The sequence below is a fragment of the Platalea leucorodia genome, assembly GCF_965183815.1.
Source record: "Platalea leucorodia genome assembly, chromosome: 31".
Classification (NCBI taxonomy): domain Eukaryota; kingdom Metazoa; phylum Chordata; class Aves; order Pelecaniformes; family Threskiornithidae; genus Platalea; species Platalea leucorodia.
The window spans coordinates 906,198-910,457 of record NC_138853.1 but is presented as its reverse complement, the minus strand read 5'-3'; the positions used below and the strand labels follow the sequence as shown (position 1 = coordinate 910,457).

Below are 4,260 nucleotides of genomic sequence, written 5' to 3'. Positions count from 1 at the left end.
GGGCACCCACAGGTGAAGGCTCAGCCCAGGCCCATTCTCTAACACATTGCTCCATGCCCTCCTCCCCCCATCCCATGGAGAAGCCAAGCAAAGCAGCATGGCACTGTGGGGGCAATTTGTTCAGCCTGACCTCAGCTTTGGCAGAAGAGCCCAACCTCCAGACACCAGCATTGAGGAAATCCCCTTTTATTCCAGAGATGCGACATGGGAGGCGAGCTGTACCATTGTGCCAGCCACATGTGAACAGGCCTCTGGGTCAGACAGGCTGGGTTCAGGCCTCTGGTGGAGTGGAGCGGCTGCAGGCATGGACAGACACGGTTATCACAGGCAAAATGCCCAAAGCGCAGGAGGTTCCGGAGATGAATTTGAAATCACTTCTGAAGAGACACGAGCAGGTTAATGCTGCTGAAAAGAGCTGATTGAATCAGCTTCTTCAATGTGTCTTTAAGCTCCTGGTTCCTCATGCTGTAGATGAGGGGGTTCACTGCTGGAGGCACCACTGAGTACAGCACTGCCACCACCATATCCAGCGATGGGGAGGAGATGGAGGGAGGCTTCAGGTAGGCAAACATGGCAGTGCTGATAAACAGGGAGACCACGGCCAGGTGAGGGAGGCACGTGGAAAAGGCTTTGTGCCGTCCCTGCTCAGAAGGGATCCTCAGCACAGCCCTGAAGATCTGCACATAGGACACCACAATGAAAACAAAACAGCCAAATTCCACAAAGAGACTAACCACAATAACCCAAACTTCCCTGAGGTAGGCATCTGAGCAGGAGAGCTTGAGGATGTGGGGGATTTCACAGAAGAACTGGTCCACAGCATTGCCTTGGCAGAGGGGGAGTGAAAACGTGTTGGCAGTGTGCAGCACAGCATGGAGAAACCCAGTGCCCCAGGCAGCTGCTGCCATGTGGACACAAGCTCTGCTGCCCAGGAGGGTCCCATAGTGCAGGGGTTTGCAGATGGCAACGTACTGGTCGTAGGCCATGATGGTGAGAAGAAAATATTCCCCTGCCTTCAAGAAGAGAAAGAAAAGATCTGGGCAGCACATCCCGAGTAGGAGATGGCCCTGGTGTCCCAGAGGGAATTGGCCATGGCTTTGGGGACAGTGGTGGAGATGGATCCCAGGTCGAGCAGGGCAAGGCTGAGGAGGAAGAAATACATGGGGGTGTGGAGGAGTTGTTCACAGACCATGGCAGTGATGATGAGGCCATTGCCCAGGAGGGCAGCCAGATAGATGCCCAGGAAGAGCCAGAAGTGCAAGAGCTGCAGCTCCCGTGTGTCCATGAATGCCAGGAGGAGGAACTCGGTGATGGAGCTGCCATTGGACGTTTGCTGCCTCTGGGCACAGGGACCCGTGCAAGGAGGAAAAGTCATTGACAAGTTAGGGGAGACTTTTCTGAGCAAAACTAAAAGCCATTTCCTACAGACCCTCTCCTTGCTACACACAAACACGCATAAACACACACACGTTTCCCTTTTCTAGGAGACCTTCCTTCAGCTCCATGGCTGAAGCTGTGCTTTGGTGCTGGTTGAATGTGCCATGAGGAGCTGGGCCTCTGGCTGCTGAGGTGTCAGCCCTGCTCTGCAGCAGTGAGTTCAGGGGAACGGTGGAAGCACGGTCCAGTCCTGGTATTCAGCTTTGTCAGATGAAACCATCTCTAATGCAGAAGGGCTTGTCAACATCTGCACTCCCAGTGCTAAGGAATGAGGATTGCGGAAGGCAGACTGAAAGTTTTTTTTTAAAAAAATTTCCCCCCTCTTATTTGAGGACTGTTTTGGGATGTCAGAAACCCTCAGTATTTCTGTTGCACTCAGGGAGAACAGAGCGAATCCTGCAAGGCAAGAGGATTGCCTTTGGATTAGAGCAGAGTGAGGGGAGCTGGTCTGTCCCTCAGTCTGAGATGCCCTGGCCTTGCACCTTTCTGAGACTGAGGGCGATCACACTGCTATGTTCCTGTGAAAAGCCAGCAGACACCGCTGAGAGCAGAGGGATCCAGTGCAGACCACTAAATGTCCCACCCTTTCTCAAGGTCTCAGCAGCCCACTTCCAGCCAAGGACGCACAGGGCTCATTTCACCTACCCAAGAGCATTTCCTTGGCCATTGCATCTCTGTGCTTCTCCATGGGGCTTCCAGGTAACACAAAGATGCTATGGGACAGATGTGCATTCTGGAGGGCAGCTCACAGCTTGGAAGGATACCTCAAGGAGATACGTCAGTTTTTTCATGATGGTATCTCACTAAGGGCAAACCAGCTCATGCCCCAGCCCCACAGCCTGCATTGCCCACAGCCTCACAGATGAGAGGAAGGCTGGGACACTTGTACCCAGGGACACAGCTGCACAAAAGGCCCCACAAGATCAGTGTGTGACTCTGCAGCTGAAACTGCCACCCCCAGAGAGCCTGACAGCAAGACCAGGATAACAAGTGCAATCACACAGACAAGTGAAGAAAGAAGGAAAAATACAGGGAGGGTCTGGCTGAGAGAGGCCAGGGCAGAGGCACTGGGGCACTCAGGACAGTGTTACCCTTCCCCAGCTGTGCATGCCACCTCCCAGACACCACCATTGCCGGGCAGCTGCTCTCAGCCCCTGTGCTCTGCAGAGGGAACTGGGCCCGTGGCTGGAGAGCTGCACCACGGCTCTGCTGGAGCTCTGGCTGCAGAGGAGGTGGTTCACGCCTTGGAGCCCCCAGCCCTGAGGGCAGAGGCTTTGGTGGGTGGGAGAGGAGGCAAGAGGGCTTGCTCAGAGGAAGGGGTCTGCATTGAAGGGGATGATACTGAGTTTTCTGAATTCTCCCTCCCACAACATTGCTCTTTTAAGTTTCTTCTCATTCCCTGATCGTAATGCTGTTGCCTGGAGATTTTCCTCCTGGGAAGTGATTCCCTGTGCCATGTCTTTTCCCTGTCAGCACTCACAGACCCCATGCCAACCTCTGTGCACTCCCCTTGGCCCTCCAGAAACCTGCCTGTTTGCAGGGCACTGGCTGGGCACACGTTCCTGTCGGGAGGTTCAGAAGGGCAGGTCAGAACAGCCCTGAGGGGTCCAGCAGAGGTGATGCTGGTGCTGTCCCTAGGCAGAGGAGGGGCTGAAGGCACTTTAGGAGGCTGTTAGATGACCTACTGGCCACTCCAAGTTACAGCTCAGGAGTCTCAATGACTTGTCCAAACTTGACAGGTCCTTTTCTATTTCTCTTTCCCTTCCCCGGCCCCACCCCTGCTCCTGTTCCGTGCCCTCAGAGTAGGGAACTGAAAACACAGGCTCGGGAAATCTCTTTATAGCAAACTCTGCCTTGACCTTCTGTGTGTGTGTTGCACCCCTGGCTGCACACACACGTTCACCTCCCTGCAGGTGTCCCCGAGGAAGGAAGCTGTGATGCCCTGTCCCTCTGAGGGCGCAGCAGGGAAGCCCTGCTGTGCAGCACGTCCTTCTCCTCTACACTAGAGAAACTGGGGAAGTCCTCCTGACTGTGGGATGCACCAGCTTTTGGAGATCTTTCCACCAGCTGCAGATACATTGCCCTTCATGAAGGTACTTACCATGTAGAGAGCTGCAAAGATTTCTCCCCCAGTGAGCTCTCAACTTCCCTTACATCCCAGACTGCCTTTAAGCTCTCCCTGCCCTGCTCCTCTCCCCTCGGTGCCTGCAGGCAGTGCCCTCAGCCCTGCTGCGCTTTGCAGAGCTGCTGCTTCTGGGCAGAGCTGTTTTCTATGAGCTCCCTGTGTCCCAGGAGCCCGGCCCAGCTCAGCAGCAGCAGACCAGCCCAAGGTGGCAATTTCTCTGCCCCCTCTGCGCTCCCTTGATTTGTCCCTGGGGCTCCAGGGGAACCTGCTGGGAAACAGGCTGAAGCAATCGCTGATGTGCCCTCTCTCAGCTGGGGAGAGACACTTCTTTCCAGCAGTGGCATTTCCCTGCTGAGAGACAGAGTTAGGTGCAAATATCAACTTTTCTTGTCCCATCATTAGACAGGACATGAGACAGGGCTCTCCTTTACCCCTGCTGAGGGAAGGGATGCAACTGAGTCAGGCAAGGCATCCTCTCCATGGTTTGTAGTCCTGGGGCTGGCAGGGGACTCTGCTCCCTCCCATGCACACCACCAACCCACAGGAGGTGGGATTCCTCTTGCCTCTGTTCAGGTGGACATTAAAGAGGCACCTGCGTGTGAGCTCCTTGCCTCAGCTCCCATGGTAATTAATGGTGGTGGAGGCCAGGAGTGAGCTGTTCAGGTGCAAATGTGTGGTCACCGTTAAGGTGCTAGAGG

The 4,260-nt window shown here is 54.9% G+C and overlaps 1 pseudogene across 1 annotated transcript; it reads right to left on the bottom strand.

The window, feature by feature from the left end:
* Positions 1-371: 371 nt before the first annotated feature.
* On the bottom strand, positions 372-1,330 carry LOC309601307 (olfactory receptor 14C36-like; annotated as a pseudogene). The gene has a single exon. The product of its transcript is annotated as an olfactory receptor 14C36-like (transcript).
* Between the last annotated feature and the right edge of the window lie 2,930 nt (positions 1,331-4,260).